This window comes from Triticum urartu, chromosome 1 (genome assembly GCF_003073215.2).
Source record: "Triticum urartu cultivar G1812 chromosome 1, Tu2.1, whole genome shotgun sequence".
Taxonomy (NCBI): Eukaryota; Viridiplantae; Streptophyta; class Magnoliopsida; order Poales; family Poaceae; genus Triticum; species Triticum urartu.
Window position 1 is genome coordinate 204,483,978 of NC_053022.1, and position 13,208 is coordinate 204,497,185.

Sequence of the window (13,208 nt, forward strand, 5' to 3'; positions counted from 1 at the left end):
TTTATGATCATGTACTATAATTCTTTTTGCATGCATTTGTTTAGAATATTCTGAGAGAAAATTATACTGTGATTTAGGTTCAACCCACATCGTGAACTCTATCATTATAGTGCGTGTATACTGTAAGTAATCTTAATTTATGCGTCTGTAGTGTGTTAGGAAATATGTATACTGCACCTAATTGAATTTGCATTTTCTGTTGTTTCTACATAAAGGAGACTTTTTCTGGTGGATTGATTTGTTGTGCTTTAGCCCAACAGATTCGCACTGACGTACCCAACGTTCAAGTCTTCTCTGGCACTCGTCGCCTCTAAAAAAAATCTTCTCTCGCACTCACACCTTGTCGTTTCTAATCCTCAAAAATAAAATAAAAAATGGTTACTGTTTCTTGATCCCCTTTTCATTTCCTTCTTTCCTCTCGCTCCTCCTTCAACCAGATGAGCTCTGGCTGTTAGCGCTGGTAATTGGTGCTGCGGATTCAATCCCAACAGCACCTCAGTTTTCTCTCTTGATTCCCTGCCGCGACCTTGCTCGTACTCACTTGCACGCACACCTGCAGCTCAACTCACTGGTGCGGCCATGGGGTGGCCGTCTACGGCACCTGGTTTGGCTCCTATACGCCTCGTCAATCTCTCAGACCGGTCAACGGCGACGGAGTGGTAGTAGGGCCCAAGGAGAAGTGGCTCTAGGGAGGAAGCGAGCTCGTCGATCTCGACGGCCCCGTTGCCGTCGCCGTCCATCCAGGTGATGTTGGTGTGGATCTTGTCTCCCGCAACCAGCTTAGATCCACCTTGATTTTGAGATGCCGACGGCGTTGTTTTCGATCGCATCGTGGCTGCCCCCGAGCGAGGCAGCCCGACAGTCACCTTCATCTTACACTTGCAGGTCCTCTTCTCTCTTTTCCTGTCCCTCTCATGTTTTTGTTTCTTATCCTTCTTCTGCATGTGTATGGGTAAACTAATATAATGCAATTAAGGTATTGCTTGTTAGGATGTATATCTACTTATGCCCCCTTGCCCCGTTCATATTCAACAAATTTAGTAAGTAATCAGTGTATTCATGATTAGACCAAAGAAAAAGTTTATAGGAAAATAGGTGCGATTGCATCCTACATATGAACTAAAACGATGTGTGGATGTTGTAACTATTGGCTTGTACTATAGAATAAGCTTAAAATATCAGATAACACAAAGTGTCGACATTTGGTATTATCCATCTATTTCCATCAAATGTTGATGCATGTTTCCAATACTTCTAGGAGTAGTAGATCATATCCATTCTGCCATATAATGCTAGCATAGAAAAGTCAGTTTTTATGTTGAAGATAGTTTTGTAGTGTACTATTTTCCCATCTACTTATTTTATCTAATAGGCTAGTGGCATATGGAAGTTTGTTTTTGTTCCTACCTTTAGATTATTTCTGTGTAGACTATGTTCTTGACCACATCATCCTTGTTGTTAGTTCATTTGCTATAGAAATGAAAATAACAGGTATGATCAAGTGAGTAGGCTATTACTGGCAAGTGTTTTCCCAAAGTATCTCCTTTTTCTTATGTCCCTCATGAACTCATTGAGCTTTATGTGGAACATTCGATCAACAATATCAGGCTTCTATGATGTTGTTTGGCCTACTTCCATAAGCATGGATTGAATATCCAGCCAAGCTGTGTTGCATGTGAATGCCATAAATAGGTCTGTGTATCAAGCCCATCGACATCTTGCTATAGCATCTTGGTAGTTTTGTGCTTGTATCTGAGGTTATCTATGAAGCTAGATGGAAGTAGTATTCTCCTTCCTACCTTGTCAGCCCTTGTATCTCCTCTTTATGTTGCGTCCTGCAAGTCAGCATATAATTCTGCTCTTATGTTTGCTTGATGTTTTTTGATCCAGTCTAGTCTGTACTACAAAATGCATGCAAGGGCATCCATTTTGAACTTCCGAAGTTGCTCTTTCGTTGAGGTTCTTCTCGCCTTATATGCATGTCACAAGGCCCTTCTCAAGTTGCTCTTTCTTCATACAAAAATATTGCACCACACCATTCACACTTGTGGCTTGGACTTCCGAAGTCCCAAATGTCCATATCTGTCCTTTTCAATGTCCTGTTTAAGTTTCTGAATTTAGCATCAATTGAATATTAGTATGTTCTTTTTTCTTAATAATACAACAAACTTAATAGAACTGACATATCTAGTTTTTCCGCCCTTGATTTTTCTATTTTACACTTTGTGTTACTTTTAGTCATGTACACACGCTTAACCGAATTACCATGTTCATGAATGTCCAAATTGTAGATCTTGATTGAATTTTCTTGCTACTTACCATGTAGTTTTACGAGCCAATGCTTTCCTATGGCAATTCGACAATGCTGATTTTGCCTCAGTCAATGCACATGATCGACATCTGTACATGATATGGTTCCCTGTGGTAATTCAACAATGTTGATTTTGCCCTCGTCTTGATTAAGCCATGTTGCATGGAAATGTGTTTTCATGTTTTTTAAAAGCTGATAGGTACAATCAGGAACAAATGCAACATGTTTTTGTCATTTAATATAGCACTTGGAAGGAATGGAACACATAGATATCACAATTGATGCGCAAAGAAGAAGCAAGCTATAATGTTGCTTCGAGTATACTATACTACAGTCATGCAACATGTAAGGGAAGTTTAGCAATTGAATTAAGAACAGTAAGTTAAGATAGTGGATGATAATACACATGAGAATACCTTTGTGATGATTTTCTTATCGCACGTGGTACGCATATTTGTGCAGTCTGGCACATCTCCATGTATGATCGAACGCTATCTCTTTTTGTTGTCTTGAAGTTTCATTGTCCTTTCCTAATCCTATCTTGGTATTATTGATTGTCTGGATTCACATCAGTATTATAATAATTTTTTTCTGGCTTAAATCAGTTATAAACCCAAATGTGCCAAACTGGAATTATTGCATTATATAATTTAGGTGTAACATTTTTGTGATATCACTTATTAAAAGTGCATGATTAGCAATGGATCACCTTGTTGGATTGTATATTTGATTGCTTTTAACTACCTTGGTAGGTTTCTCACATTATTGCAATGTGGTCCACCTTTTATTTTCATCGTTTCTTCCTGCACAATTTAGAAAACATGTATTAGAGAAGATGATATTGTAAAATTGGTATGGAGTACCGCTGAAGGTTATGGAGATTTATGATTTTGATTAATTATTCGCCTTACAATTTTTTGTTTTGTTGTAGAAGAAAAGGAGATCAACTTCCAAGATCAGTGATTGTGGTGAAAGCTTTAATGTTAAAATGGATGTTAAGTTTCAATCATCATGTGAAGACAGTGAGGGTCTTTTACCCTTCTGTTGCAGTTAGATGACAGTCTATAGAAAACCTTATATGGGTGAAGAATTAGATTGTGATTGAGGATAGCAAGTTCATGTACAATTACGATTGAAGAATCGCAAGGGAACTTGCCTGATCTAAATTTGAAAGCTATTTGATTATTTACCTTGAGTTGAAACATGGTGTGTACCTTTGATCATGTTCCTCTGTGATTTCCATGGTGATTGGGAATCAAGTGGTGTAGACAAGATGAGGAGGACTTGGAATGAGAGGAGCCATGGCAAGCTAGCATTGAAGGATGAAGGGACTCGCGCAGGTGATCTTCCAACATAGATGTGTTTGTAGATGTGTTTTCTATTCGATTGAAAGGAGGGAGGTCATCCTCATGTAGATAAAAGAGATATGCTATGTATTCTATTTTTTCTTTTCTATTGAGAGGTACTTCCGGTTTCTCTATGGTAGCCCAGAGGTGGAAACGTGGGATCACGTTATAAAAATCGGTTGGTCCTAACTAATTGATCACTGGAACATAAATTAATTGATTGTTGGAAAAACTAATCTTTTTCGAGGAAGTTGGAAAAACTAATCTAATCTAGGGCACATGTTACATCTCTCTCTTTTTTATTGTTGAGATTTGTTACGTTTTGTCTCTGGTGTTACGTTGGTCTGCGTGGTGGAGATTGAAAGGGTAATCCATTGGCTATAATTAATCACCGAAACTAATTGATGGACGGATGTTTCTAATTTTTGTGGTAATTTTTAGAGTAATTATCTTTTTTGTGGTTAACCGTCAATTACTTTTTGATATAAATAGATGCATCTATATACTTGATAAAGGGTGGACGGCTCGGCCTTATGCCTGGTGATTTGTTCCACTCTTGCCGCCCTAAATTCCGTCATATCGGTGCTATGTTTCTTGATTTTGCGTTCCTTATGCGGTTGGGGTTATGGGACCCCCTTGACAGTTCGGTTTGAAAAAAAACTCCTCCAGCAAGGCCCAACTTTGGTTTTACCATTTGCGTACCTACCACCTATACCTTTCCCTTGGGTTCTGCAGACTCAAGGGTCATCTTTATTTTAACCCCCCCCCCCCCCCCCCGGCCAGTGCTCCTCTGAGTGTTGGTCCGAACCGGGCAACCTGCGGGGCCACCTCGAGGAAACTTGAGGGTTGGTTTTTCTCGTAGCTTGACCTATCCGGTGTGCCCTGAGAACGAGATATGTGCAGCTCCTATTGGGAATTGTCGGCACAGTCGGGCGGCTTTGCTGGTCTTATTTTACCATTGTCGAAATGTCTTGTAACTGGGAATCCGAGTCTGATCGGGTCTTCCCGGGAGAAGGAATATCCTTCGTTGATCGTGAGATCTTGTGATGGGCTAAGTTGGGACACCCCTGTAGGGTATAAACTTTCGAGAGCCGTGCCCGCGGTCATGTGGCAGATGGGAATTTGTTAATATCCGGTTGTAGAGAACTTGACACTTGACTTAATTAAAACGAATCAGCTGTGTGTGTAGCCGTAATGGTCTCTTTTCGGCGGAGTCCGGAAAATGAACACGACCTTGGGTTATGTTTGAACGTAAGTAGTTTCAGAATCACTTCTTGATCACTTCTAGCTTCACGACCGTTGCGTAGCTTCTCATCTTACTTTTACTTGCGTATGTTAGCCATAATATTTGATTAGCCCTTGCTGCAGCTCCACCTCATCACCTTATCCTACCGATAAGCTTAAATAGTCTTGATCTCGCGGGTGTGAGATTACTGAGTCCTCGTGACTCACGGATACTTTCAAATAGTTGCAGGTGCCGATGATACCAGTGCAGGTGATGCTACTGAACTCAAGTGGCGGTTCGACGAGGACCTTGGTAGTTACTATGTTTCGTTTCCTGATGATCAGTAGTGGAACCCAGTTGGGACGACCGGGGATCTAGCATTTGGGGTTGTCTTCCTTTATTTTGATTCCATAGCCAGACCTTGATTGTACTCTGGATGATGTATGTTTAACTTGTTATATGTGTGAAGTGGCGATTGTAAGCCAACTCTTTATCCCTTTCTTATTCAGTACATGTGACTGTGTGAAGATTACTCCTCTTGCGACAAACCACCATGCGGTTATGCCTCTAAATCGTGCCTCGACACGTGGGAGATATAGCCACATCGTGGGCGTTACAAGTTGGTAATCAGAGCCATCCCCGACTTAGGAGCGCCCTGCTTGCTCGAATCGCTAACTTTGTTGAGTCTAGAACAAAAAATGTTTTGAGTCTTAGGATTATATATATCGAAGAGTAGGATTCTTTTTACTCCTCTGTCCCTTCGTCGCTCTGGTGAGGCCTCCTGACGTAGATGTTTTGACTTTCCTTTCCTCAAATTTCATGAATTTTTTTTAAGATCACGCGGGTATCTTGGAATCGTTCTGATAGTCTTGTGGCGAGAACATTATTCTTGGTGCCTCCTGACATTTAGGGGTTGTGGCAGTGTTCCGGGGAGTTGAGCTCCGAGGTGTTGTCTTCACAATTTTATCGTTGCAGTTCTGGAATACCTGAGTTCGCCGACATAGAAAATCTCTTTTATGCAGTTGTTGGTGAGATAACCTCGACGCCACCCAGTACTGGGGCGAGAGTTCGGGAGTATTGCCATAACTCGTAAAACGGATGCTTTTTGAAAGTTGAGGTACATGATTTTTGAAGATTTCTTGGTTATGTGTTGAAGGATGGATACAGCTGGATGTAGGGATTGTTAGTTTGGGTGAGATATTATGCTTTCCCTGTATCCCCAACACCAGATTGCATAACCAGAAAGTTTCGGGAGTTTATAGGTGGGAATTAAAGTAGCTCTAGTATTTCTTCCCGCAGATATTTGGTTTGTGATTGGGTAATCCTTACCACTTATTTGTTCCTATTCGTACCTTGTTGCTTCATTCATCAACCTTTGTCTAAGTGGCTTCTCACCTTAATGGATGTGTGATGTTAACTTTGGAATTCTTTCATTCATCCCTGTTCGAATGTTTATTGTGAATACTATATGTTGCAATTTCTATCCATTGATTCAGCTTGTCTATCTGTCTATCAAGATTCTAATGGATGTCACCCTCTTCAGGATGGCTCCTCCAACGCGTCTGAATCCAGAACGCAATGATGGGAGTCAGGAGAACACTCCACCTGCACCTCTGCCTCCGGAGGCATGGAAAGCTGTCATGGCAGCCACCAACGCCAACACCCAGATGCTTTTGCAACTCTTGCAAGAGCGCAACCAAGGTCAAGGAAACCAAGGAAATCAAGGCTAAGGGAATTTCAACAATCAGTCTCAGTTTGCTACCCTCAACCAGTTCCTTGCAATTCATCTGAAGTCTTTCAGCAACTGTGCCGAGGCCACAGACGTCGATGATTGGCTCGTCGACATCTGCAAGCATTTTGAATGTAGCAATGTCAAGCCTGGGGACTTTGTCAAGTTTACTTCGTTTCAACTCAAGGACCAAGCTGCTGATTGGTATCAACAATACAAAGATTCCAGAGGAGGTCGTGTGATTACCTAGCACAATTTCTGCTGAGACTTCAAAGCTCATCATATTCCAACAAGTGTTGCTGAGAGCAAGCGTGAGGAGTTCCGCAATCTTAAGAAAGGCAGCATGTCCGTGTATCAATACAATATCCAGTTTCAGAAACTTGCTCGCTTCGCTAAACAAGACATTCTTGATGAAAAAAAACATGATCTATCAATTCAGAGGTGGCCTCAGAGAAGATCTGCAGTTAGCTCTTGTGCTTTTTGAGCCGACTGAGTTTGATCAATTCTATAACATGGCCCTCAAGCAAGAAGGTTCTCATCTCAAGTGTGAGGCTTCAAAGAAGAGAGTCTGGGATGCAGTTCAGTCTTCTTCTTCCTCACAAGTGGCAGCTAAGCAACAGAAATTCTGGCTTCCTCCTCCGTTTCGTCAGCCCTACCAGCAGAAGAACAAAGGTGGTCATGGACCTTCCCACCCACCCAACCCAGGCTATCAGATAAAGTCTCAGACTCAAGCTCCAAGGTCAAGTGCTCCTTATCATCGTCCGCTCTCAGAAGTGACTTGCAACAAGTGTCAGCAGAAAGGTCACTATGCGAACAAGTGCTTCAACCAAAGGCGCCTTCCGCCTCCTCATCCTATGAGATCTTCCAGCAATGGAGTGGTCAAGCATAATACCAGGCATGATAAGGTGAACATCATGAATACAGCTCAAGCGAAGGAATCTACTGATGTGATAATGGGTAATCTCTCAATTAATGACATTCCTGCAAAAGTCTTATGTGATACTGGTGCATCGCATTGTTTCATGTCAAGACCGTTTTTTGCCAAGCATGAATTCACGTCTTCACATTTGGGTAAACCCATGGCTGTCATTTCTCCGGGTAAATGTTTGAGCTCTAGTTTGATAGCTCCTGGTGTTTCTATTAAGATGGGCAACTATAAATTTCTGTCTTCTCCAATTGTTCTTGGTGACTAGGATATTGATCTAATTCTTAGGATGGACTGGCTTTCTAAGAACAAGGCTCAGCTTGATTGTGCTGCCAGGGAAATTCAATTGACACACACTTCTGATGATGTGATCATGTATACCGCTCAGGATGAAACCATTCGACTGTTTTCTCTCAATGAGAAGGGCGAGCTGGATGCCATCTCGCAGATTCCAGTCATTTGTGAGTACCAAGACGTCTTTCCAGAAGAGCTACCGGGAATGCCTCCTCACCGACCAGTTGAATTCGTTATCGATCTTGAGCCTGGTACGGAACCCGTTTGCAAGCGTCCATACAAGCTTGGACCAAAGGAGTTGAAGCAATTGAAGAAACAACTCGATGAATAAGAGCATCTGGGTCTGATTAGACCGAGTTCATCTCCATGGGGTTGTGGTGTTCTTTTTGTCCAGAAGAAGGATGTCACGGACCGACTTTATGTTGACTACCATCCATTGAACAAGAAGAAAATTAAGAACAAGTTTCCACTTCCCAACATCAATGAGCTATTCGAGCAACTTAAAGGTGCTAAAGTATTCTTCAAGCTTGACCTCCGTATGGGTTATCATCAGATTCGCATTCGTGAATAAGATATTCCCAAGACAGTATTCAGAACAAGCTATGGTTCTTATGAATATACTGTCATGTCTTTCGGCCTTGTCAATGCTCCTCCAATGTTCTCTCGCATGATGAACTTCATCTTAAACCCATACACAAATGATTTCGTTCTGGTGTATCTTAATGATATCTTGGTCTTCTCCAAGAATAAGAAGGATCATGCCAAGCATTTGAGATTGGTGCTCGATGCTACCTCTTGAGCACCGCGTTGGTTTTCCCTTGAAGAGGAAAGGGTGATGGAGCAAAGTAGCGTAAGTATTTCCCTCAGTTTTTGAGAACCAAGGTATCAATCCAGTAGGAGGCCACACGCAAGTCCCTCGTACCTACACAAACAAATAAGAACCTCGCAACCAACGCGATAAAGGGGTTGTCAATCCCTTCACGGTCACTTGCGAGAGTGAGATCTGATAGAGATGATAAGATAATATTTTTGGTATTTTTATGATAAAGATAAAAAGTAAAGATTGCAAAATAAATGGTAATAGAAATAGCTTGTTGACGGAAGATTAATATAATGGAGAATAGACCCGGGGGCCATAGGTTTCACTAGTGGCTTCTCTCAAGATAGCATAAGTATTATGGTGGGTGAACAAATTACTGTCGAGCAATTAATAGGAAAGTGAATAATTATGAGAATATCTAGGCATGTTCATGTATATAGGCATCACGTTCGTGACAAGTATACCGATTTCTGCCTGCATCTACTACTATTACTCCACACATCGACCGCTATCTAGCATGCATCTAGAGTATCAAGTTCATAAGAACAGAGTAAAGCATTAAGCAAGATAACATGATGTAGAGGGATAAACTCAAGCAATATGATATAAACCCCATCTTTTTATCCTCGATGGCACCAATACAATACGTGTTGTTTCCCTTTCTATCACTGGGATCGAGCACCGCAAGATTGAACCCAAAACTAAGCACTTCTCCCATTGCAAGAAAGATCAATCTAGTAGGCCAAACCAAACTGACAATTCGAAGAGACTTGCAAAGATAACCAATCATACATAAAATATTTCAGAGAAGAATCAAATATTGTTCATAGATAGACTTGATCATAAACCCACAATTCATCGGATCTCTACAAACACACCGCAAAAAGAGTTACATCGAATAGATCTCCAAGAAGATCGAGGAGAACTTTGTATTGAGATCCAAAGAGAGAGAAGAAGCCATCTAGCTAATAGCTATGGACCCGAAGGTCTGAAGTAAACTACTCACACATCATCGGAGGGGCCATGGAGTTGATGTAGAGGCCCTCCATGATTGATGCTCCCTCCGACGGAGCTCCAGAAGAGGCCCAAGATGGGATCTCTTGGGTACAGAAGGTTGCGGCGGGGGAAATAGGGTTTCGTGGTGCTCCCGGATATTTTCGGGGTATGTGAACATATATAGGAGGAAGAGGTAGGTCGGTGGAGCCACAAGGCGCCCATGAGGGGGGAGGGCGCGCCCAGGGGGTAGGCGCACCCTCCTGTCTCGTGGCCTCCTCGGTTGTTTCTTGACGTCCACTCCAAGTCCACTGGATCACGTTTGTTCCAGAAATCACGCTCCCGAAGGTTTCATTCCGTTTGGACTCCGTTTGATATCCCTTTTCTGCGAAACACTGAAATAGGCAAAAAAATATAGCAATTTGCACTAGGCCTTGGGTTAATAGGTTAGTCCCAAAAATAATATAAAAGTGTATAATAAAGCCCATTAAACATCTAAAACAGAATATATATATAATAGCATGGAACAATAAAAAATTATATATACGTTGGAGACGTATCAAGCATCCCCAAGCTTAATTCCTGCTCGTCCTCGAGTAGGTAAATGATAAAAAACAGAATTTTTGATGTGGAATGCTTTCTAGCATATTCTTCAATGTAATTTTCCTTATTGTGGTATGAATGTTCAGATCCGAAAGATTCAAAATAAAAGTTTAATGTTGACATAAAAATAATAATACTTCAAGCATGCTAACCAAGCAATTATGTCTTATCAAAATAACATAGCCAAAGAAAGCTTATCCCTACAAAATCATATAGTTTGGCCATGCTTCATTTTCGTCACACAAAATGCTCTCATCATGCACAACCCCGATGACAAGCCAAGCAATTGTTTTATACTTAGCCTTTTCAAACTCTTTCAACTTTTACGCAATATATGAGCACGAGCCATGGACATAGCTCTATGGGTGGAATAGAATATAATGATTGAGGTTGTGTGAGAAGACAAAAAGGAGAAAGTCTCACATTGACGCGGCTAATCAATGGGCTATGGAGATACCCACCGATTGATGTCAATGCAAGGAGTAGGGATTGCCATGCAACGGATGCACTAGAGCTATAAATATATGAAAGCTCATCAAAGAAACTAAGTGGGTGTGCATCCAACTTGCTTGCTCACGAAGACCTAGGGCATTTGAGGAAGCCCATTGTTGGAATATACAAGCCAAGTTCTATAATGAAAAATTCCCACTAGTATATGAAAGTGACAAAATAAGAGACTCTCTATCATGATGATCATGGTTCTACTTTGAAGCACAAGTGTGGAAAAAGGATAGTAACATTGTCCCTTCTCTCTTTTTCTCTCATTTTTTTTCTTTGGGCCTTTTTTGTTGGCCTCTTTTTTTATTTCCCTTTTTTTATTCGTCCGGAGTGTCATCCCGACTTGTCGGGGAATAATAGTCTCCATCATCCTTTCCTCACATGGGACAATGCTCTAATGATGAGCATCACACTTTTATTTACTTACAACTCAAGAATTACAACTCGATACTTAGAACAAAATATGACTCTATGTGAATGCCCCCGGCGGTGTACCGGGATATGCGATGAATCAAGAGTGACATGTATGAAAAATTAAGCATGGTGGCTTTGCCACAAATACGATGTCAACTACATGATCATGCAAGGCAATATGACAATGATGATGCGTGTCATAATAAATGGAACGGTGGAAAGTTGCATGGCAATATATATCTCGGAATGGCTCTGGAAATGCCATAATAGGTAGGTATGGTGGCTGTTTCGAGGAAGATATAAGGAGGCTTATGTGTGATAGAGCGTATCATATCACGGGGTTTGGATGCACCGGCGAAGTTTGCACCAACTCTCAAGATGAGAAAGGGCAATGCACAGTACCGAAGAGGCTAGCAATGATGGAAGGGTTAGAGCGCGTATAATCCATGGACTCAACATTAGTCATAAAGAACTCACATACTTATTGCAAAAAATCTACAAGTCATCAAAACCAAGCACTACGTGCATGCTCCTAGGGGGATAGATTGGTAGGAAAAGACCATCGCTCGTCCCCGACCGCCACTCATAAGGAAAGCAATCAAAGAACACCTCATGCTTCAAATTTGTCACACAATGTTTACCATACGTGCATGCTACGGGACTTGCAAACTTCAACACAACTATTTCTCAATGTCACAATTACTCAACTAGCACACCTCTAATTTTACCACCTTTATGTCTCAAAACAACTATCAAGTATCAAACTTCTCTTAGTATTTAATGCACTTTCAGGTTTTTATCTTAGATGCCTATCATATTAGGACTAATTTTATAACCAAAGCAAATTACCATGTTGTTCTAAAGGACTCTCAAAATAATATAAGTGAAGCATGAGAGATCAATTATTTCTATAAAATAGAACCACCACCGTGCTCTAAAAGATATAAGTAAAGCACTAGAGCAAAATTATCTAACTCAAAAGATATAAGTGAAGCACATATAGTATTCTAATGAATTCCGGTTCATGTGTGTCTCTCTCAAAAGGTGTGTACATCAAGGACGATTGTGGTAAACTAAAAACCAAAGACTCAAATCATACAAGACGCTCCAAGCAAAACACATATCATGTGGTGAATAAAAATATAGCTCCAAGTAAAGTTACCGATGGACGAAGAGGAAAGAGGGGATGCCTAATATAAGTGAAGCATGAGAGATCAATTATTTCTATAAAATAGAACCACCACCGTGCTCTAAAAGATATAAGTAAAGCACTAGAGCAAAATTATCTAACTCAAAAGATATAAGTGAAGCACATATAGTATTCTAATGAATTCCGGTTCATGTGTGTCTCTCTCAAAAGGTGTGTACATCAAGGACGATTGTGGTAAACTAAAAACCAAAGACTCAAATCATACAAGACGCTCCAAGCAAAACACATATCATGTGGTGAATAAAAATATAGCTCCAAGTAAAGTTACCGATGGACGAAGAGGAAAGAGGGGATGCCTTCTGGGGCATCCCCAAGCTTAGGCTTTTGGTTTTCCTTGGATTTTACCTTGGGGGTGCCTTGGGCATCCCCAAGCTTAGTCTCTTGCCACTCCTTGTTCCATAATCTATCATATCTTTACCCAAAAACTTGAAAACTTCACAACACAAAACTTAACAGAAAATCTCGTGTGCTCCGTTAGTAAAAGAAAAGAAAACACCACTTCAAGGTACTGTAATTAAATCATTATTTATTTATATTGGTGTTAAACCTACTGTATTCCAACTTCTCTATGGTTCATACACTCAAATACTAGCCATAGATTCATCAAAATAAGCAAACAACACACGAAAAACAGAATCTGTCAAAAAACAGAACAGTCTGTAGTAATCTGTAGGTTTTGAATACTTCTGGAACCCCAAAAATTCTAAAATAAATTTCTGGACGTGAGGAATTTATCTATTAATCATCTTCAAAAAGAATCAACCTAATCTCATTCTCTAGCAAAAAATGGCAGAAAATCTCATGAGCGCTCAAGTTTCTGTTTTTTACAGCAAGATCGCA

General features: G+C 40.7%; 1 long non-coding RNA gene across 1 annotated transcript; it reads left to right on the forward strand.

Annotated features, from left to right (window-relative positions):
- Nucleotides 1–267: 267 nt before the first annotated feature.
- LOC125554063 lies at nt 268–3,787 on the forward strand. Its single transcript, XR_007304312.1, has 2 exons — nt 268–460; nt 560–3,787. It is a non-coding gene; the product is annotated as an uncharacterized LOC125554063 (long non-coding RNA).
- The last annotated feature ends 9,421 nt before the right edge of the window (nt 3,788–13,208 follow it).